Source organism: Dendropsophus ebraccatus, chromosome 13 (assembly GCF_027789765.1).
Source record: "Dendropsophus ebraccatus isolate aDenEbr1 chromosome 13, aDenEbr1.pat, whole genome shotgun sequence".
Lineage (NCBI taxonomy): Eukaryota > Metazoa > Chordata > Amphibia > Anura > Hylidae > Dendropsophus > Dendropsophus ebraccatus.
The window spans coordinates 3995296-4021878 of NC_091466.1; the positions used below are offsets into that span (position 1 = coordinate 3995296).

At 43.2% G+C, this 26583-nt stretch overlaps 1 protein-coding gene across 2 annotated transcripts in view; it reads left to right on the forward strand.

Moving 5' to 3' along the window:
* The window catches only part of CELF3 (CUGBP Elav-like family member 3), a 130817-nt gene that overhangs the window by 489 nt on the left and 103745 nt on the right, over positions 1-26583 (forward strand). The window lies entirely within an intron of this gene.

The following is a 26583-nucleotide window of genomic DNA, read 5'->3' on the forward strand; positions in this document are numbered from 1 at the left end:
TGTATAATATGTACATACAGTACCTCCCCCTGTGTATAATATGTACATACAGTACCTCCCCCCCCGTGTATAATATGTACATACAGTACCTCCCCCCCTGTATAATATGTACATACAGTACCTCCCCCTGTGTATAATATGTACATACAGTACCTCTCCCTGTGTATAATATGTACATACAGTACCTCCCCCCCTGTATAATATGTACATACAGTACCTCCCCCCCTGTGTATAATATGTACATACAGTACCTCCCCCCTGTATAATATGTACATACAGTACCTCCCCCTGTGTATAATATGTACATACAGTACCTCCCCCCCCTGTGTATAATATGTACATACAGTACCTCCCCCTGTATAATATGTACATACAGTACCTCCCCCTGTGTATAATATGTACATACAGTACCTCTCCCTGTGTATAATATGTACATACAGTACCTCCCCCTTGTATAATATGTACATACAGTACCTCCCCCCTGTGTATAATATGTACATACAGTACCTCCCCCCCTGTGTATAATATGTACATACAGTACCTCTCCCTGTGTATAATATGTACATACAGTACCTCCCCCTGTATAATATGTACATACAGTACCTCCCCCTGTGTATAATATGTACATACAGTACCTCCCCCTGTGTATAATATGTACATACAGTACCTCCCCCTGTGTATAATATGTACATACAGTACCTCCCCCCTGTATAATATGTACATATAGTACCTCCCCCCTGTGTATAATATGTACATACAGTACCTCCCCCTGTGTATAATATGTACATACAGTACCTCCCCCTGTGTATAATATGTACATACAGTACCCCCCCCTGTGTATAATATGTACATACAGTACCTCCCCCCCTGTGTATAATATGTACATACAGTACCTCCCCTGTGTATAATATGTACATACAGTACCCCCCCCCCCCCCCCCCCCGGGGTATAATATGTACATACAGTACCTCCCCCTGTGTATAATATGTACATACAGTACCTCCCCCCCTGTGTATAATATGTACATACAGTATCTCCCCCCCTGTGTATAATATGTACATACAGTACCTCCCCCCCCTGTGTATAATATGTACATACAGTATCTCCCCCCTGTGTATAATATGTACATACAGTACCTCCCCCCCCTGTATAATATGTACATACAGTACCTCCCCCCCTGTGTATAATATGTACATACAGTATCTCCCCCCTGTGTATAATATGTACATACAGTACCTCCCCCCCTGTGTATAATATGTACATACAGTACCCCCCCCTGTATAATATGTACATACAGTACCCCCCCTGTGTATAATATGTACATACAGTACCTCCCCCCCTGTGTATAATATGTACATACAGTACCTCCCCCTGTGTATAATATGTACATACAGTACCTCCCCCCCTGTGTATAATATGTACATACAGTACCTCTCCTGTGTATAATATGTACATACAGTACCTCCCCCCCTGTATAATATGTACATACAGTACCCCCCCTGTGTATAATATGTACATACAGTACCCCCCCTGTGTATAATATGTACATACAGTACCTCCCCCTGTGTATAATATGTACATACAGTACCCCCCCCCTGTGTATAATATGTACATACAGTACCTCCCCCTGTGTATAATATGTACATACAGTACCTCCCCCCTGTGTATAATATGTACATACAGTACCTCCCCCTGTGTATAATATGTACATACAGTACCTCCCCCCCCCATGTATAATATGTACATACAGTACCCCCCCCTGTGTATAATATGTACATACAGTACCTCCCCTGTGTATAATATGTACATACAGTACCTCCCCCCCGTGTATAATATGTACATACAGTACCTCCCCCCTGTGTATAATATGTACATACAGTACCTCACCCTGTGTATAATATGTACATACAGTACCTCCCCCCCTGTGTATAATATGTACATACAGTACCTCCCCCTGTGTATATGTACATACAGTACCCCCCCTGTGTATAATATGTACATACAGTACCTCCCCCTGTGTATAATATGTACATACAGTACCTCTCCCGTGTATATGTACATACAGTACCTCCCCCCTGTGTATAATATGTACATACAGTACCTCCCCCCTGTGTATAATATGTACATACAGTACCCCCCCTGTGTATAATATGTACATCATACAGTACCTCCCCCCTGTGTATAATATGTACATACAGTACCTCCCCCTGTGTATAATATGTACATACAGTACCTCCCCCTGTGTATAATATGTACATACAGTACCTCCCCCTGTGTATAATATGTACATACAGTACCTCCCCCCTGTATAATATGTACATACAGTATCTCCCCCCTGTGTATAATATGTACATACAGTACCTCCCCCCTGTGTATAATATGTACATACAGTACCTCCCCCTGTGTATATGTACATACAGTACCTCCCCCTGTGTATAATATGTACATACAGTACCCCCCCTGTGTATAATATGTACATCATACACTACCTCCCCCCTGTGTATAATATGTACATACAGTACCTCCCCCTGTGTATAATATGTACATACAGTACCCCCCCTGTGTATAATATGTACATCATACAGTACCTCCCCCCTGTGTATAATATGTACATACAGTACCTCCCCTGTGTATAATATGTACATACAGTACCTCCCCCTGTGTATAATATGTACATACAGTACCCCCCCCTGTGTATAATATGTACATACAGTACCTCCCCCTGTATAATATGTACATACAGTATCTCCCCCCTGTGTATAATATGTACATACAGTACCTCCCCCCTGTGTATAATATGTACATACAGTACCTCCCCCCCTGTGTATAATATGTACATACAGTACCTCCCCCCTGTATAATATGTACATACAGTACCCCCCCTGTGTATAATATGTACATACAGTACCTCCCCCTGTGTATAATATGTACATACAGTACCTCCCCCGGGGGAGAATATGTACATACAGTACCCCCACCTGTGTATAATATGTACATACAGTACCTCCCCCCTGTGTATAATATGTACATACAGTACCTCCCCCTGTGTATAATATGTACATACAGTACCTCCCCCTGTGTATAATATGTACATACAGTACCTCCCCCTGTGTATAATATGTACATACAGTACCTCCCCCTGTGTATAATATGTACATACAGTACCTCCCCCCTGTATAATATGTACATACAGTACCTCCCCCTGTATAATATGTACATACAGTACCTCCCCCCTGTATAATATGTACATACAGTACCTCCCCCTGTGTATAATATGTACATACAGTACCTCCCCCTGTATAATTGTACATACAGTACCTCCCCCCTGTGTATAATATGTACATACAGTACCCCCCCTGTGTATAAAATGTACATACAGTACCTCCCCCTGTGTATAATATGTACATACAGTACCTCCCCCTGTGTATAATATGTACATACAGTACCTCCCCCTGTGTATAATGTACATACAGTACCCTCCCCCCCTGTGTATAATATGTACATACAATACCTCCCCTGTATAATATGTACATACAGTACCTCCCCCTGTGTATAATATGGTACATACAGGTCCCTCCCCCTTTGTATAATATGTTACATACAGTGACCTCCACCCCCTGTATAATAATGTACATACAGTACCTCCCCGTGTATAATAGGTACATACAAGTACCCCCCTGTGTATAATATGTAGCATTACAGTACACCCACTGGTGTATAATATGTACATACATACCTCACCCTGTGTATAATAATTGACATACAGTAACCGCCCCCTGTGTATAATATGTACATAAAGTACTCCACCCTGTGTATAATATGTACATACAGGACCCCCCCCTGTGTATAATATGTACATACAGTACCTCCCCCTGTGTATAATATGTACATACAGTACCTCCCCCTGTGTATAATATGTACATACAGTACCTCCCCCTGTGTATAATATGTACATACAGTACCTCCCCCCCTGTGTATAATATGTACATACAATACCTCCCCCTGTATAATATGTACATACAGTACCTCCCCCCTGTGTATAATATGTACATACAGTACCTCCCCCTGTGTATAATATGTACATACAGTACCTCCCCCGTGTATAATATGTACATACAGTACCCCCCCCCCTGTGTATAATATGTACATACAGTACCTCCCCCCTGTATAATATGTACATACAGTATCTCCCCCCTGTGTATAATATGTACATACAGTACCTCCCCCCTGTGTATAATATGTACATACAGTACCTCCCCCCTGTGTATAATATGTACATACAGTACCTCCCCCTGTGTATAATATGTACATACAGTACCTCCCCCCTGTATAATATGTACATACAGTACCCCCCATGTATAATATGTACATACAGTACCTCCCCCCTGTATAATATGTACATACAGTACCTCCCCCTGTGTATAATATGTACATACAGTACCTCCCCCCTGTATAATATGTACATACAGTACCTCCCCCTGTGTATAATATGTACATACAGTACCCCCCCTGTGTATAAAATGTACATACAGTACCTCCCCCTGTGTATAATATGTACATACAGTACCTCCCCCTGTGTATAATATGTACATACAGTACCTCCCCCTGTGTATAATATGTACATACAGTACCTCCCCCCCTGTGTATAATATGTACATACAATACCTCCCCCTGTATAATATGTACATACAGTACCTCCCCCCTGTGTATAATATGTACATACAGTCCCTCCCCCTGTGTATAATATGTACATACAGTACCTCCACCCCCCTGTATAATATGTACATACAGTACCTCCCCCGTGTATAATATGTACATACAGTACCCCCCCTGTGTATAATATGTACATACAGTACCCCCCTGTGTATAATATGTACATACAGTACCTCCCCCTGTGTATAATATGTACATACAGTACCTCCCCCTGTGTATAATATGTACATAAAGTACCTCCCCCTGTGTATAATATGTACATACAGTACCCCCCCCTGTGTATAATATGTACATACAGTACCTCCCCCTGTGTTTAATATGTACATACAGTACCTCCCCCTGTGTATAATATGTACATACAGTACCTCCCCCCCTGTGTATAATATTACATACAATACCTCCCCCTGTATAATATGTACATACAGTACCTCCCCCCTGTGTATAATATGTACATACAGTACCTTCCCCCTGTGTATATATGTACCTACAGTACTCCCCCGTGTATAATATGTACATACAGTACCCCCCCCCCTGTGTATAATATGTACATACAGTTCCTCCCCCCTGTGTAATAATATTACATACAGTACCTCCCCCCCTGTATATAATATGTACATACAGTACCCCCCACTGTGTATAATATGTACATACAGTACCCCCCCTGTGTATAATATGTACATACAGTACCTCCCCCTGTGTATAATATGTACATACAGTACTCCCCCCTGTGTATAATATGTACATACAGTACCCCCCCTGTGTATAATATGTACATACAGTACCTCCCCCCTGTGTATAATATGTACATACAGTACCTCCCCCCTGGTGTATAATATGTACATACAGGTACCTCCCCCCCCTGTGTATAATATGTACATACAGTACCTCCCCCCTGTGTATAATATGTACATACAGTACCTCCCCTGTGTATAATATGTACATACAGTACCTCCCCCCGTGTATAATATGTACATACAGTAACCTCCCCCCTGTGTATATATGTACATACAGTACCTCCCCCTGTGTATAATATGTACATACAGTACCTCCCCCCCTGTGTATAATATGTACATACAGTACCCCCCCTGTGTATAATATGTACATACAGTACCCCCCCTGTGTATAATATGTACATACAGTACCTCTCCCTGTGTATAATCGTACTACAGTACCTCCCCCCCTGTTATAATATTGTACATACAGTACCCCCCCCCTGTGTATAATATGTAATACAGTATCCTCCCCACCTGTGTATAATATGTACATACAGTACTCTCCCTGTGATAATATGTACATACAGTACCTCCCCCCCCCTGTGTATAATATGTACATACAGTACCTCCCCCCCTGTGTATAATATATACATAGAGTACCTCCCCCCCTGTGTATAATATGTACATAGAGTACCTCCCCACCTGTGTATAATATGTACATACAGTACCTCCCCCTGTGTATAATATGTACATACAGTATCTCCCCCCTGTGTATAATATGTACATACAGTATCTCTCCCCTGTGTATAATATGTACATACAGTACCCCCCCCGTGTATAATATGTACATCATACAGTACCTCCCCCCCCCGTGTATAATATGTACATATAGTACCTCCCCCCTGTGTATAATATGTACATACAGTACCTCCCTGTATAATATGTACATACAGTACCTCCCCCTGTGTATAATATGTACATACAGTACCTCCCCCCCTGTATAATATGTACATACAGTACCTCCCCCTGTGTATAATATGTACATACAGTACCTCCCCCCCTGTGTATAATATGTACATACAGTACCCCCCCCTGTGTATAATATGTACATACAGTACCTCCCCCCCCCTGTGTATAATATGTACATACAGTACTTTCCCCCCTGTGTATAATATGTACATAGAGTACCTCCCCCCTGTGTATAATATGTACATACAGTACCTCCCTGTATAATATGTACATACAGTACCTCCCCCTGTGTATAATATGTACATACAGTACCCCCCCTGTGTATAATATGTACATACAGTACCTCCCCCCCTGTGTATAATATGTACATACAGTACCTCCCCCTGTGTATAATATGTACATACAGTACCTCCCCCTGTGTATAATATGTACATACAGTACCCCCCCTGTGTATAATATGTACATACAGTACCTCCCCCCTGTGTATAATATGTACATACAGTACCTCCCCTGTGTATAATATGTACATACAGTACCCCCCCTGTGTATAATATGTACATACAGTACCTCCCCCCTGTGTATATGTACATACAGTACCTCCCCCTGTGTATAATATGTACATACAGTACCTCCCCCCCTGTATATAATATGTACATACAGTACCCCCCCCTGTGTATAATATGTACATACAGTACCTCCCCCCTGTGTATAATATGTACATACAGTACCCCCCCTGTGTATAATATGTACATACAGTACCTCCCCCCCTGTATAATATGTACATACAGTACCTCTCCCCCTGTGTATAATATGTACATACAGTACCTCCCCCCCTGTATATTATGTACATACAGTACCTCCCCCTGTGTATAATATGTACATACAGTACCTCCCCCCTGTGTATAATATGTACATACAGTACCCCCCCCCCTGTGTATAATATGTACATACAGTATCTCCCCCCTGTGTATAATATGTACATACAGTACCTCCCCCCTGTGTATAATATGTACATACAGTACCTCCCCCCCTGTGTATAATATGTACATACAGTACCTCCCCCCCTGTGTATAATATGTACATACAGTACCTCCCCCCGTGTATAATATGTACATACAGTACCCCCCCCTGTGTATAATATGTACATACAGTACCCCCCCCTGTGTATATGTACATACAGTACCTCCCCCCCTGTATAATATGTACATACAGTACCTCCCCCCCTGTGTATAATATGTACATACAGTACCTATCCTGTGTATAAAATGTACATACAGTACCTCCCCCCCTGTATAATATGTACATACAGTACCCCCCCTGTGTATAATATGTACATACAGTACCCCCCCCTGTGTATAATATGTACATACAATACCTCCCCCTGTGTATAATATGTACATACAGTACCTTCCCCTGTGTATAATATGTACATACAGTACCTCCCCCTGTGTATAATATGTACATACAGTACCTCCCCCCTGTGTATAATATGTACATACAGTACCTCCCCCTGTGTATAATATGTACATACAGTACCTCCCCCCGTGTATAATATGTACATACAGTACCCCCCCCTGTGTATAATATGTACATACAGTACCTCACCCTGTGTATAATATGTACATACAGTACCTCCCCCCTGTATAATATGTACATACAGTACCCTCCCCCTGTGTATAATATGTACATACAGTACCTCCCCCTGTGTATAATATGTACATACAGTACCTCCCCCCTGTGTATAATATGTACATACAGTACCCCCCCCTGTGTATAATATGTACATACAGTACCCCCCCTGTGTATAATATGTACATACAGTACCTCCCCCTGTGTATAATATGTACATACAGTACCTCCCCTGTGTATATGTACATACAGTACCTCCCCCCCTGTGTATAATATGTACATACAGTACCTCCCCCCTGTGTATAATATGTACATACAGTACCCCCCCTGTGTATAATATGTACATCATACAGTACCTCCCCCCTGTGTATAATATGTACATACAGTACCTCCCCCTGTGTATAATATGTACATACAGTACCTCCCCCTGTGTATAATATGTACATACAGTACCTCCCTGTATAATATGTACATACAGTACCTCCCCCCTGTGTATAATATGTACATACAGTACCTCCCCCCCTGTGTATAATATGTACATACAGTACCTCCCCCCCTGTGTATAATATGTACATACAGTACCCCCCTGTATAATATGTACATACAGTACCCTCCCCTGTGTATAATATGTACATACAGTACCTCCCCCCTGTATAATATGTACATACAGTATCTCCCCCCTGTGTATAATATGTACATACAGTACCTCCCCCCTGTGTATAATATGTACTTACAGTACCTCCCCCTGTGTATATGTACATACAGTACCTCCCCCTGTGTATAATATGTACATACAGTACCCCCCCTGTGTATAATATGTACATCATACACTACCTCCCCCCTGTGTATAATATGTACATACAGTACCTCCCCCTGTGTATAATATGTACATACAGTACCCCCCCTGTGTATAATATGTACATCATACAGTACCTCCCCCCTGTGTATAATATGTACATACAGTACCTCCCCCTGTGTATAATATGTACATACAGTACCTCCCCCTGTGTATAATATGTACATACAGTACCTCCCCCCTGTGTATAATATGTACATACAGTACCCCCCCTGTGTATAATATGTACATCATACAGTACCTCCCCCTGTGTATAATATGTACATACAGTACCTCCCCCTGTGTATAATATGTACATACAGTACCTCCCCCCCTGTATATAATATGTACATACAGTACCCCCCCCCCCTGTGTATAATATGTACATACAGTACCTCCCCCTGTGTATAATATGTACATACAGTACCTCCCCCACTGTATAATATGTACATACAGTACCTCCCCCCCTGTATAATATGTACATACAGTACCCCCCCTGTATATAATATGTACATACAGTACCTCCCCCTGTGTATAATATGTACATACAGTACCTCCCTGTATAATATGTACATACAGTACCTCCCCCCTGTGTATAATATGTACATACAGTACCTCCCCCCCTGTGTATAATATGTACATACAGTACCCCCCCGTGTATAATATGTACATACAGTATCTCCCCCCCTGTGTATAATATGTACATACAGTATCTCCCCCCTGTGTATAATATGTACATACAGTACCTCCCCCCCGAGTATAATATGTACATACAGTACCTCCCCCCTGTGTATAATATGTACATACAGTACCTCTCCCCCTGTATAATATGTACATACAGTACCTCCCCCCTGTGTATAATATGTACATACAGTACCCCCCCCGTGTATAATATGTACATACAGTACCTCCCGCTGTGTATAATATGTACATACAGTACCCCCCCCGTGTATAATATGTACATACAGTATCTCCCCCCCTGTGTATAATATGTACATACAGTATCTCCCCCCTGTGTATAATATGTACATACAGTACCTCCCCCCCGAGTATAATATGTACATACAGTACCTCTCCCCCTGTATAATATGTACATACAGTACCTCCCCCCTGTGTATAATATGTACATACAGTACCCCCCCGTGTATAATATGTACATACAGTACCTCCCGCTGTGTATAATATGTACATACAGTACCTCACGCTGTGTATAATATGTACTTACAGTTACTCCCCCCCCTGTATAATATGTACATACAGTACCTCCCCCTGTGTATAATATGTACATACAGTACCTCCCCCCTGTATAATATGTACATACAGTACCTCCCCCTGTATAATATGTACATACAGTACCTCCCCCCCTGTATAATATGTACATACAGTACCTCCCCCCTGTGTATAATATGTACATACAGTACCCCCCCTGTGTATAATATGTACATACAGTACCTCCCCCCCTGTATAATATGTACATACAGTACCTCCCCCCTGTATAATATGTACATACAGTACCTCCCCCCTGTGTATAATATGAACATACAGTACCTCCCCCCTGTGTATAATATGTACATACAGTATCTCCACCCTGTGTATAATATGTACATACAGTACCTCCCCTCCTTATATAATATGTACATACAGTACCTCCCCCTGTGTATACTATGTACATACAGTACCTCCCTCCCGTGTATAATATGTACATACAGTACCCCCCATGTATAATATGTACATAGCGTACCCCCGTCTATAGTATGTATATACCGTACCCCCATCTATAGTATGTATATACCGTACCCCTGTCTATAAAGTGTACAGTTTATATTATACTAGAAAATGTACCCGGCGCTGCCCGGGTATAAAGTGTCAGTGTGTATAGAGGGTCCTGTATACCTGTAGTATAGAGTTGGTGGAGGTGCTGTATACCTGAAGTATATAGTTCGGGGGTCCTGTATACCTGTAGTGTATAGTTTGGGGTTCTGTATACCTGTAGTATAGAGTTGGTGGAGGTGCTGCTGTGGCAGTGTTATCCAGTCACAGTATGGTGGTATTGGTCAGGTCTGGTATGGCAGTGTTATCCAGTCACAGTATGGCGGTATTGGTCAGGTCTGGTATGGCAGTGTTATCTAGTCACAGTATGGCGGTATTGGTCAGGTCTGATATGGCAGATTCATCCAGTCACAGTATGGTGGTATTGGTAAGGTCTGATATAGTGGTGTTTTCCAGTCACAGTATGGCGGTATTGGTCAGGTCTGGTATGGCGGTGTTGGTCAGGTCTGGTGTGGTGGTGTTATCCAGTCACAGTATGGCGGTATTGGTCAGGTCTGGTATGGCAGAGTTATCCAGTCACAGTTTGGCGGTATTGGTCAGGTCTCGTATGGCAGAGTTATCCAGTCACAGTATGGCAGTATTGGTCAGGTTTGGTATGGCGGTGTTATCCAGTCACAATGTGGCGGTAATGGTCAGGTCTGGTGTGGCGATCTTATTTGGTATGGTATGAAAGTGTTAGCCAGTCATAGTATGGCGGTATTGGTCAGGTCTTGTGTGGCGGTGTTAAATGTGATGTGTGGAGCTATTACCTACCAGTCCTGATGCTAATTGGTGAGTGAGGATGGGGCGTCCTCAGGTTTAGTGCTTAGGGCAGCAGCAGCTGGTAATACTGCCCTGTATACATGTACTGTATAGATGGAGTAGGGGGCCTGTATACATGTACTGTATAGATGGAGTAGGGGGTTTCTGTATACATGTACTGTATAGATGGAGTAGGGGGTCCTGTATACATGTACTGTATAGATGGAGTAGGGGGTCCTGTATACATGTACTGTACAGATGGAGTAGGGGGTCCTGTATACATGTACTGTACAGATGGAGTAGGGGGTCCTGTATACATGTACTGTATAGATGGAGTAGGGGGTCCTGTATACATGTACTGTACAGATGGAGTAGGGGGTCCTGTATACATGTATTGTATAGTTTTAGTAGGGGGTCCTGTATATACATGTACTGTATAGATGGAGTAGGGGGCCCTGTATATACATGTACTGTACAGATGGAGTAGGGGGTCCTGTATACATGTACTGTATGGATGGAGTAGGGGGTCCTGTATACATGTACTGTATAGATGGAGTAGGGGGTCCTGTATATACATGTACTGTATAGATGGAGTAGGGGGTCCTGTATACATGTACTGTATAGATGGAGTAGGGGGTCCTGTATACATGTACTGTATAGATGAAGTAGGGGGTCCTGTATACATGTACTGTACAGATGGAGTAGGGGGTCCTGTATACATGTACTGTACAGATGGAGTAGGGGGTCCTGTATACATGTACTGTACAGATGGAGTAGGGGGTCCTGTATACATGTACTGTACAGATGGAGTAGGGGGTCCTGTACACATGTACTGTATAGATGGAGTAGGGGGTCCTGTATACATGTACTGTATAGATGGAGTAGGGGGTCCTGTATATACATGTACTGTATAGATGGAGTAGGGGGCCCTGTATATACATGTACTGTATAGATGGAGTAGGGGGCCCTGTATACATGTACTGTATAGATGGAGTAGGGGGTCCTGTATACCTGTACTGTATAGTTGGAGTAGGGGGTCCTGTATATACATGTACTATATAGATGGAGTAGGGGGCCCTGTATATACATGTACTGTACAGATGGAGTAGGGGGTCCTGTATATACATGTACTGTATAGATGGAGTAGGGGGTCCTGTATATACATGTACTGTATAGATGGAGTAGGGGGTCCTGTATATACATGTACTGTATAGATGGAGTAGGGGGTCCTGTATATACATGTACTGTATAGATGGAGAAGGGGGTCCTGTATACATGTACTGTATGGATGGAGTAGGGGGTCCTGTATACATGTACTGTATAGATGGAGTAGGGGGTCCTGTATATACATGTACTGTATGGATGGAGTAGGGGGTCCTGTATACATGTACTGTATAGATGGAGTAGGGGGTCCTCTATATACATGTACTGTATGGATGGAGTAGGGGGTCCTGTATACATGTACTGTATAGATGGAGTAGGGGGTCCTGTATATACATGTACTGTATAGATGGAGTAGGGGGTCCTGTATATACATGTACTGTATGGATGGAGTAGGGGGTCCTGTATACATGTACTGTATAGATGGAGTAGGGGGTCCTGTATACATGTACTGTATAGTTGGAGTAGGGGGTCTACCAGTTATTACTGTGGATGTTGTGAGGCAGCTTCCCTAGCAACCATTGCTCCCTGTGAAAATGAAAGCAGTAATCCTATTGGTTGCTAAGGCTCCAACTGCCGTGTCTGCTGCAGCTAATTATATCACCTGTGTTTGCAGTGAGGAGATTTTTGGGGCTCCGCTTTTCCCCCTCCCCCTCCCCTCCTGTACATCTGGCGGGGACGGGACCTTCGCTATAACCTTCCCGGGCACCCAATGTATCTGTGTGCCAAATTTGGGGTCAAACGGTTCAGGCGTTTGGAAGTCTATAGAGGACAGACAGACAGACAGACAGACTTTCATTTTTATGATATAGATTGATAGATATGTTTTATACAGGCATTACATAGTGATTCTCTATACATTTTCCCTTTCCCTCTTTTTGCCCCTTGGGTGGTATCACTAGGGTGGGGAGGGGGTGGTCCTGCTTTCTCCGCAGTGACTTCCCCTTCTCTTTATCCCATGTCCTGATCTGACTCCACCAGTGGCTGCTTCCCCCCATTGTCTGTCCTCCTGCTGACAGCTGGGTCTTCCTATAGAAGCATCTGAAATGTGGAGAGAAAGCACAGGGCAGCACATCACTATCTGCCCTCACCCCTTATTACCCCATGTGTGTATATGTATACATTATTATATAGAGAGTTATGCCTAAGAAAACTTGTGTTATGTGTGCGTATACTTTCATGTATGTGTAAATTATATATGTGTGTGTATGTAAGGATATGTGTGCGGATACTTTCATGTATGTGTAAATATATATATGTGTATGTAAGGATATGTGTGCGGATACTTTCATGTATGTGTAAATATATATATGTGTATGTAAGGATATGTGTGCGGATACGTTCATGTATGTGTAAATATATATATATATGTATGTATATATGTGTGTGTGTGTGTACGTAAGAATATGTGTGCGGATACTTTCATGTATGTGTAAATATATATATGTGTATGTAAGGATATGTGTGCGGATACGTTCATGTATGTGTAAATATATATATATGTGTACGTAAGGAAATGTGTGCGGATACTTTCATGTATGTGTAAATATATATATACTAGAAAATGTACCCGGCGCTGCCCGGGTATAAAGTGTCAGTGTGTATAGAGGGTCCTGTATACCTGTAGTATAGAGTTGGTGGAGGTGCTGTATACCTGTAGTATAGAGTTGGTGGAGGTCTTGTATACCTGAAGTATATAGTTCGGGGTCCTGTATACCTGTAGTGTATAGTTTGGAGTTCTGTATACCTGTAGTATAGAGTTGGTGGAGGTGCTGTGGCAGTGTTATCCTGTCACAGTATGGTGGTATTGGTTAGGTCTGGTGTGGCGATGTTATCCAGTCACAGTATGGCGGTATTGGTCAGGTCTGGTATGGCGGTGTTATCTAGTCACAGTATGGCGGTATTGGTCAGGTCTGGTATGGCGGTGTTATCCAGTCACAGTATGGTGGTATTGGTAAGGTCTGGTATGGTGGTGTTATCCAGTCACAGTATGGCGGTATTGGTCAGGTCTGGTATGGCAGATTCATCCTGTCACAGTATGGCGGTATTCGTTAGGTCTGGTATGGTGGTGTTATCCAGTCACAGTATGGCGGTATTGGTCAGGTCTGGTATGGCAGATTCATCCTGTCACAGTATGGCAGTATTGTTAAGGTCTGGTATAGCGGTGTTATCCAGGCACTGTATGGCGGTATTGGTCAGGTCTGGTATGGCGGTGTTATTCAGTCATAGTATGGCGGTATTGGTCAGGTCTGGTGTGCCGGTGTTATCCATTCACAGTATGGCGGTATTGGTCAGGTCTGGTATGGCAGTGTTATCCAGTCACAATGTGGCGGTATTGGTCAGGTCTGGTGTCGCGGTCTTATTTGGTATGGTATGACAGTGTTATCCAGTCCCAGTATGGCGGTATTGGTCAGGTCTGGTGTGGCAGTGTTATCCAGTCACAGTATGGAGGTATTGGTCAGGTCTGGTATGGAGTTGTTATCCAGTCACAGTATGGCGGTATTGGTCAGGTCTGGTGTGGCAGTGTTATCCAGTCACAGTATGGCGATATTGGTCAGGTCTAGTATGTAGTTTTTATCCAGTCACAGTATGGCGTTATTGGTCAGATCTGGTGTCGTGGTTTTGGTCAGGTCTGATGTGGCAGTGTTATCCAGTCACAGTATGGCGGTATTGGTCAGGTGTGGTATGACAGTGTTATCCAGTCACAGTATGGCGGTATTGGTCAGGTCTGGTATGACAGTGTTATCCAGTCACAGTATGGCGGTATTGGTCAGGTCTGGTGTGGCGGTGTTAAATGTGACGTGTGGAGCTATTACCTAGTCCTGATGCTAATTGGTGAGTGAGGATGGGGCGTCCTCAGGTTTAGTGCTTAGGGCAGCAGCAGCTGGTAATACTGCCCTGTATACCTGTACAGATGGAGTAGGGGGTCCTCTATACATGTCCTGTATAGATGGAGTAGGGGCTCCTGTATACCTGTAGTGCCCTGTATAAACATGTACTGTATAGATGGAGTAGGGGGTCCTGTATATACATGTACTGTATATATGGAGTAGGAGGTCCTGTATATACATGTACTGTATAGATGGAGTAGGGGGTCCTGTATACATGTACTGTATAGATGGAGTAGGGGGTCCTGTATACATGTACTGTATAGATGGAGTAGGGGGTCCTGTATACATGTACTGTATAGATGGAGTAGGGGTCCCTGTATACATGTACTGTATAGATGGAATAGGGGGTCCTGTATACATGTACTGTATAGATGGAGTAGGGGGTCCTGTATACATGTACTGTATAGATGGAGTAGGGGGCCCTGTATATACATGTACTGTATAGATGGAGTAGGGGGTCCTGTATATACATGTACTGTATAAATGGAGTAGGGGGTCCTGTATACATGTACTGTATAGATGGAGTAGGGGGCCCTGTATACATGTACTGTATAGATGGAGTAGGGAGTCCTGTATACATGTACTGTATAGATGGAGTAGGGGGTCCTGTATACCTGTAGTGCTCTGTATATACATGTACTGTATAGATGGAGTAGGGGGTCCTGTTTATACATATACTGTATAGATGGAGTACGGGGTCCTGTATACCTGTAATGTCCTGTATATACATGTACTGTATAGATGGAGTAGGGGGTCCTGTATATACATGTACTGTATAGATGGAGTAGGGGGTCCTGTATACATATACTGTATAGATGGAGTAGGGGGCCCTGTATATACATGTACTGTATAGATGGAGTAGGGGGTCCTGTATACATGTACTGTATAGATGGAGTAGGGGGTCCTGTATATACATGTACTGTATAGATGGAGTAGGGGCTCCTGTATACATGTACTGTATAGATGGAGTAGGGGGTCCTGTATATACATGTACTGTATAGATGGAGTAGGGGGTCCTGTATATACATGTACTGTATAGATGAAGTAGGGGGTCCTGTATATACATGTACTGTATAGATGGAGTAGGGGCTCCTGTATACATGTACTGTATAGATGGAGTAGGGGGTCCTGTATATACATGTACTGTATAGATGGAGTAGGGGGTCCTGTATACATATACTGTATAGATGGAGTAGGTGGTCCTGTATACATGTACTGTATAGATGGAGTAAGGGGCCCTGTATATACATGTACTGTATAGATGGAGTAGGGGGTCCTGTATACATGTACTGTATAGATGGAGTAGGGGGTCCTGTATATACATGTACTGTATAGATGGAGTAGGGGGTCCTGTATATACATGTACTGTATAGATGGAGTAGGGGGCCCTGTATACATGTACTGTATAGATGGAGTAGGGGGTCCTGTATACCTGTACTGTATAGATGGAGTAGGGGGTCCTGTATACCTGTACTGTATAGATGGAGTAGGGGATCTACCAGTTATTACTGTGGATGTTGTGAGGCAGCTTCCCTAGCAACCATTGCTCCCTGTGAAAATGAAAGCAGTAATCCTATTGGTTGCTAAGGCTCCAGCTGCCGTGTCTGCTGCAGCTAATTATATCACCTGTGTGTGCAGTAAGGAGATTTTCCCATTCATCTCTATGGGGCGCTCTTCCCCCTCCCCCTCCCCTCCTGTACATCTGGCGGGGACGGGACCTTTGCTAAAACCTTTCTTGGCACCCAATGTATCTGTGGGCCAAATTTGGGGTCACACAGTTTAGGCGTTTGGAAGTCTATAGGGGACAGACGGACAGACAGACAGAAGGACAGACAGACAGACTTTCATTTTTTTGATATAGATATATATGTATGTAAGGATATGTGTGCGGATACTTTCATGTATGTGTATGTGTGTGTGTGTGTGTATATCTATATCATAAAAATGAAAGTCTGTCTGTCCCATATAGACTTCCAAACGCCTGAACCGTTTGACCCCAAATTTGGCACACAGATACATTGGGTGCCCGGGAAGGTTTTAGCCAAGGTCCCGTCCCCGCCAGATGTACAGGAGGGGAGGGGGAGGGGAAAGAGAGGCGCCCCATAGAGATGAATGGGAAAATCTCCTCACTGCAAACACAGGTGATATAATTAGCTGCAGCAGACACGGCAGTTGGAGCCTTAGCAACCAATAGGATTACTGCTTTCATTTTCACAGGGAGCAATGGTTGCTAGGGAAGCTGCCTCACAACATCCACAGAAATAACTGGTAGACCCCCTACTCCATCTATACAGTACATGTATACAGGGCCCCCTACTCCATCTATACAGTACATGTATACAGGACCCCCTACTCCATCTATACAGTACATGTATACAGGACCCCCTACTCCATCTATACAGTACATGTATATACAGGACCCCCTACTCCATCTATACAGTACATGTATACAGGGCCCCTACTCCATCTATACAGTACATGTATACAGGACCCCCTACTCCATCTATACAGTACATGTATACAGGGCCCCCTACTCCAACTATACAGTACATGTATACAGGACCTCCTACTCCATCTATACAGTATATGTATACAGGGCCCCCTACTCCATCTATACAGTACATGTGTACAGGACCCCCTACTCCATCTATACAGTACATGTATACAGGACCCCCTACTCCATCTATACAGTACATGTATACAGGGCAGTATTACCAGCTGCTGCCCTAAGCACTAAACCTGAGGACGCCTCATCCTCACTCACCAAATAGCATCAGGATAGGTAGGTAATAGCTCCACACATCACATTTAACACCGCCACACCAGGCCTGACCAATACCGCCATACTGTGACTGGATAACACTGCCACACCAGACCTTACCAATACCGTCATACTGTGACTGGATAACACTGCCACACCAGACCTGACCAATACCGCCGTACTGTGACTGGATAACACTGCCACACCAGACCTGACCAATACCGCCATACTGTGACTTGATAACACTGTCATATCAGACCTGACCAATACCACCATACTGTGACTGGATAACACTGCCATACAATACCTGACCAATACCGCCATACTGTGACTGGATAACACTGTCATACCAGACCTGACCAATACCACCATACTGTGACTGGATAACACTGTCATACCATACCAAATAAGACCGCCACACCAGACCTGACCAATACCGCCATACTGTGACTGGATAACACCGCCATACCAGACCTGACCAATACCGACACACTGTGACTGGATAACACTGTCATACCAGACCTGACCAATACTGCCATACAGTGACTGGATAACACGCTATACCAGACCTTACCAATACCGCCATACTGTGACTGGATGAATCTGCCATACCAGACCTGACCAATACTGCCATACTGTGACTGGATAACACCACCACACCAGACCTGACCAATACCGCCATACTGTGACTGGATAACACCGCCATACCAGACCTGACCAATACCGACACACTGTGACTGGATAACACCGCCATACCAGACCTGACCAATACAGCCATACAGTGACTGGATAACACCGCTATACCAGACCTTACCAATACCGCCATACTGTGACTGGATGAATCTGCCATACCAGACCTGACCAATACTACCATACTGTGACTGGATAACATCGCCATACCAGACCTGACCAATACCGCCATACTGTGACTGGATAACACTGTCATACCAGACCTGACCAATACCACCATACTGTGACTGGATAACACTGCCATACCAGACCTGACCAATACCGCCATACTGTGACTGGATAACACTGCCATACCAGACCTGACCAATACCGCCATACTGTGACTGGATAACACTGTCATACCAGACCTGACCAATACCGCCATACTGTGACTGGATAACACTGTCATACCAGACCTGACCAATACCTCCATACTGTGACTGGATAACACTGTCATACCAGACCTGACCAATACCACCATACTGTGACTGGATAACACTGCCATACCAGACCTGACCAATACCGCCATACTGTGACTGGATAACAGTGTCATACCAGACCTGACCAATACCGCCATACTGTGACTGGATAACACTGCCATACCAGACCTGACCAATACCGCCATACTGTGACTGGATAAAACTGTCATACCAGACTTGACCAATCCCACCATACTGTGACTGGATAACACTGCCATACCAGACCTGACCAATACCGCCATACTGTGACTGGATAACACTGCCATACCAGACCTGACCAATACCACCATACTGTGACTGGATAACACTGCCATACCAGACCTGACCAATACCGCCATACTGTGACTGGATAACACCGCCATACCAGACCTGACCAATACTGCCATACAGTGACTGGATAACACCGCTATACCAGACCTTACCAATACCGCCATACTGTGACTGGATGAATCTGCCATACCAGACCTGACCAATACTACCATACTGTGACTGGATAACATCGCCATACCAGACCTGACCAATACCGCCATACTGTGACTGGATAACACTGTCATACCAGACCTGACCAATACCACCATACTGTGACTGGATAACACTGCGATACCAGACCTGACCAATACCGCCATACTGTGACTGGATAACACTGCCATACCAGACCTGACCAATACCGCCATACTGTGACTGGATAACACTGTCATACCAGACCTGACCAATACTGCCATACTGTGACTGGATAACACTGCCACAGCACCTCCACCAACTCTATACTACAGGTATACAGAACCCCAAACTATACACTACAGGTATACAGGACCCCCGAACTATATACTTCATGTATACAAGACTTCCACCAACTCTATACTACAGGTATACAGCACCTCCACCAACTCTATACTACAGGTATACAGGACCCTCTATACACACTGACACTTTATACCCGGGCAGCGCCGGGTACATTTTCTAGTATGTGTATGTATATGTATATATATATATATATATATATATATATATATATATATATTTATGTAAGGATATGTGTGCGGATACTTTCATGTATAAGTGTGTGTATATATATATATATATATATATATATATATATATATATATATATGTGTATGGAAGGATATGTGTGCTGGTACCTTCATGTATGTATGTGTGTGTATATATATGTATGTAAGGATATGTGTGCAGATACTTTCAGGATGGGTGTGCTCATGTGTGTCTATGTATGATGTGTATATGTGTTTGTATATATTTATATATATATATCTCACATATATATATATTTATCTCAAGTGTGCTCATGTGTGTCTATGTATGATGTGTATATGTGTCTATATATGTCAGGACAGGTGTGCTCATGTCTCTAAAGGGCCTATTACACGGGTCGTTAAGAGGAGCAAACGAGCGCTCTCAGCACTCGTTTGCTCCTTGTTGCCCGCTCGCTGCCGCCGCTATTCAGCGTTGCTGCAGCGAGCGGGTGAGTGCGGGAGGGGGCGGCGGGGAGCTGCGGGGGGGCTGCCCGGGTGATCGCTGATCGTCCGGGCAGCCCATAGGATATAGGTCCTATTCAACGGAGCGACGGCAGCAGATCGCTGCTATGTCAGTCGCTTGTTTTTCAACATGTTGAAAAACAAGCGACTGTAACGATCAGCCGACATGAACGATGTAGGATGATCGTTGCACTCTATTCCACGGGACGATTATCGTCCGTAGCGGCCGATATCGGCCGAATACGGACGATAATCGTTCCGTGGAATAGGGCCTTTAGTATGATGTGTATACATCTTTGGATATGAATGAATGTTTGTGTATGTGAGTGTGCGCAGTATATCCATGTGCATAGCTCTTTGTATGTGTGTGTCTCTCCCCCTCTCTTATGGGTGTGTGATTGTGTGCGAGGTTCCTTATCACTGGTGTGTGTCACAGGCTGTGCGGGGGGATGGTGCGGGCAGGTGTATGGGGCTCCGCTCTGTAAATACAGCAGTATACTGGGGGATGGAGCTCAGCAGATGGCTTGTAATCTCCCATCACATAGCAACCAGCACTGGCAGCCCAGCATCACACACTCAGACACTAGTACTGCCTCACAGCATCCTATTATCCCACCATACCACAATGCCACCTCATTAACCTCATAGAATACCCAGGAATCAGGAGTCTATTGTCACCGTGAGGTCAATAAGTATCACTGCCTGACCGGCAGAGAGTACGCAAGAGATCACTACTACACACCAGGATATAGAGAGCAGTGATATCACTGTATATACATCACTGGTGAGAGGGCACTAGTATAGTGATCAGTACTACACACCTGTATATATAGAGAGCAGTGATATCACTGTATATACATCACTGGTGAGAGGGCACTAGTATAGTGATCAGTACTACACACCTGTATATATAGAGAGCAGTGATATCACTGTATATACATCACTGGTGAGAGGGCACTAGTATAGTGATCAGTACTACACACCTGTATATATAGAGAGCAGTGATATCACTATATACATCACTGGTGAGAGGGCACTAGTATAGTGATCAGTACTACACACCGGGATATAGAGAGCAGTGATATCACTGTATATACATCACTGGTGAGAGGGCACTAGTATAGTGATCAGTACTACACACCAGGATATAGAGAGCAGTGATATCACTGTATATACATCACTGGTGAGAGGGCACTAGTATAGTGATCAGTACTACACGCCTGTATATAGAGAGCAGTGATATCACTGTATATACATCACTGGTGAGAGGGCACTAGTATAGTGATCAGTACTACACACCTGTATATAGAGAGCAGTGATATCACTGTATATACATCACTGGTGAGAGGGCACTAGTATAGTGATCAGTACTACACACCTGTATATATAGAGAGCAGTGATATCACTGTATATACATCACTGGTGAGAGGGCACTAGTATAGTGATCAGTACTACACACCAGGATATAGAGAGCAGTGATATCACTATATATACATCACTGGTGAGAGGGCACTAGTATAGTGATCAGTACTACACACCTGTATATATAGAGAGCAGTGATATCACTGTATATACATCACTGGTGAGAGGGCACTAGTATAGTGATCAGTACTACACACCAGGATATAGAGAGCAGTGATATCACTGTATATACATCACTGGTGAGAGGGCACTAGTATAGTGATCAGTACTACACACCAGGATATAGAGAGCAGTGATATCACTGTATATACATCACTGGTGAGAGGGCACTAGTATAGTGATCAGTACTACACACCTGTATATATAGAGAGCAGTGATATCACTGTATATACATCACTGGTGAGAGGGCACTAGTATAGTGATCAGTACTAAACAGAATATAGAGAGCAGTGATATCACTATATATACATCACTGGTGAGAGGGCACTAGTATAGTGATCAGTAATACACACCAGGATATAGAGAGCAGTGATATCACTGTATATACATCACTGGTGAGAGGGCACTAGTATAGTGATCAGTACTACACACCTGTATATATAGAGAGCGGTGATATCACTGTATATACATCACTGGTGAGAGGGCACTAGTATAGTGATCAGTACTACACACCAGGATATAGAGAGCAGTGATATCACTGTATATACATCACTGGTGAGAGGGCACTAGTATAGTGATCAGTACTACACACCAGGATATAGCAGTGATATCACTGTATATACATCACTGGTGAGAGGACACTAGTATAGTGATCAGTACTACACACCTGTATATATAGAGAGCAGTGATATCACTGTATATACATCACTGGTGAGAGGGCACTAGTATAGTGATCAGTACTACACACCTGTATATATAGAGAGAGAGCAGTGATATCACTGTATATACATCACTGGTGAGAGGGCACTAGTATAGTGATCAGTACTACACACCTGTATATAGAGAGCAGTGATATCACTGTATATACATCACTGGTGAGAGGGCACTAGTATAGTGATCAGTACTACACACCGGGATATAGAGAGCAGTGATATCACTGTATATACATCACTGGTGAGAGGGCACTAGTATAGTGATCAGTACTACACACCAGTATATAGAGAGCAGTGATATCACTGTATATACATCACTGGTGAGAGGGCACTAGTATAGTGATCAGTACTACACACCAGGATATAGTAGTGATATCACTGTATATACATCACTGGTGAGAGGGCACTAGTATAGTGATCAGTACTACACACCAGGATATAGAGAGCAGTGATATCACTGTATATACATCACTGGTGAGAGGGCACTAGTATAGTGATCAGTACTACACGCCTGTATATAGAGAGCAGTGATATCACTGTATATACATCACTGGTGAGAGGGCACTAGTATAGTGATCAGTACTACACACCTGTATATAGAGAGCAGTGATATCACTGTATATACATCACTGGTGAGAGGGCACTAGTATAGTGATCAGTACTACACACCTGTATATATAGAGAGCAGTGATATCACTGTATATACATCACTGGTGAGAGGGCACTAGTATAGTGATCAGTACTACACACCAGGATATAGAGAGCAGTGATATCACTGTATATACATCACTGGTGAGAGGTCACTAGTATACTGATCAGTACTACACACCAGGATATAGAGAGCAGTGATATCACTGTATATACATCACTGGTGAGAGGGCACTAGTATAGTGATCAGTACTACACACCAGGATATAGAGAGCAGTGATATCACTGTATATACATCACTGGTGAGAGGGCACTAGTATAGTGATCAGTACTACACACCAGGATATAGAGAGCAGTGATATCACTGTATATACATCACTGGTGAGAGGGCACTAGTATAGTGATCAGTACTACACACCTGGATATAGAGAGCAGTGATATCACTGTATATACATCACTAGTGAGAGGGCACTAGTATAGTGATCAGTACTACACACCAGGATATAGAGAGCAGGGATATCACTGTATATACATCACTGGTGAGAGGGCACTAGTATAGTGATCAGTACTACACACCTGTATATATAGAGAGCAGTGATATCACTGTATATACATCACTGGTGAGAGGGCACTAGTATAGTGATCAGTACTACACACCTGTATATATAGAGAGCAGTGATATCACTGTATATACATCACTGGTGAGAGGGCACTAGTATAGTGATCAGTACTACACACCTGTATATAGAGAGCAGTGATATCACTGTATATACATCACTGGTGAGAGGGCACTAGTATACTGATCAGTACTACACACCTGTATATATAGAGAGCAGTGATATCACTGTATATACATCACTGGTGAGAGGGCACTAGTGATCAGTACTACACACCTGTATATATAGAGAGCAGTGATATCACTGTATATACATCACTGGTGAGAGGGCACTAGTATAGTGATCAGTACTACACACCTGTATATATAGAGAGCAGTGATATCACTGTATATACATCACTGGTGAGAGGGCACTAGTATAGTGATCAGTACTACACACCTGTATATATAGAGAGAGAGCAGTGATATCACTGTATATACATCACTGGTGAGAGGGCACTAGTATAGTGATCAGTACTACACACCAGGATATAGAGAGCAGTGATATCACTGTATATACATCACTGGTGAGAGGGCACTAGTATAGTGATCAGTACTACACACCTGTATATATAGAGAGCAGTGATATCACTGTATATACATCACTGGTGAGAGGGCACTAGTATAGTGATCAGTACTACACACCGGGATATAGAGAGCAGTGATATCACTTTATATACATCACTGGTGAGAGGGCACTAGTATAGTGATCAGTACTACACACCTGTATATATAGAGAGCAGTGATATTACTGTATATACATCACTGGTGAGAGGGCACTAGTATAGTGATCAGTACTACACACCTGTATATATAGAGAGCAGTGATATCACTGTATATACATCACTGGTGAGAGGGCACTAGTATAGTGATCAGTACTACACACCTGTATATATAGAGAGCAGTGATATCACTGTATATACATCACTGGTGAGAGGGCACTAGTATAGTGATCAGTACTACACACCAGGATATAGCAGTGATATCACTGTATATACATCACTGGTGAGAGGGCACTAGTATAGTGATCAGTACTACACACCGGTATATATAGAGAGAGAGCAGTGATATCACTGTATATACATCACTGGTGAGAGGGCACTAGTATAGTGATCAGTACTACACACCAGGATATAGAGAGCAGTGATATCACTGTATATACATCACTGGTGAGAGGGCACTAGTATAGTGATCAGTACTACACACCTGTATATAGAGAGAGAGAGCAGTGATATCACTGTATATACATCACTGGTGAGAGGGCACTAGTATAGTGATCAGTACTACACACCAGTATATAGAGAGAGCAGTGATATCACTGTATATACATCACTGGTGAGAGGGCACTAGTATAGTGATCAGTACTACACACCAGGATATAGAGAGCAGTGATATCACTGTATATACATCACTGGTGAGAGGGCACTAGTATAGTGATCAGTACTACACACCTGTATATAGAGAGAGAGAGCAGTGATATCACTGTATATACATCACTGGTGAGAGGGCACTAGTATAGTGATCAGTACTACACACCAGGATATAGAGAGCAGTGATATCACTGTATATACATCACTGGTGAGAGGGCACTAGTATAGTGATCAGTACTACACACCTGTATATATAGAGAGCAGTGATATCACTGTATATACATCACTGGTGAGAGGGCACTAGTATAGTGATCAGTACTACACACCAGGATATAGAGAGCAGTGATATCACTGTATATACATCACTGGTGAGAGGACACTAGTATAGTGATCAGTACTACACACCTGTATATATAGAGAGCAGTGATATCACTGTATATACATCACTGGTGAGAGGGCACTAGTATAGTGATCAGTACTACACACCTGTATATATAGAGAGCAGTGATATCACTGTATATACATCACTGGTGAGAGGACACTAGTATAGTGATCAGTACTACACACCTGTATATATAGAGAGCAGTGATATCACTGTATATACATCACTGGTGAGAGGGCACTAGTATAGTGATCAGTACTACACACCTGTATATATAGAGAGCAGTGATA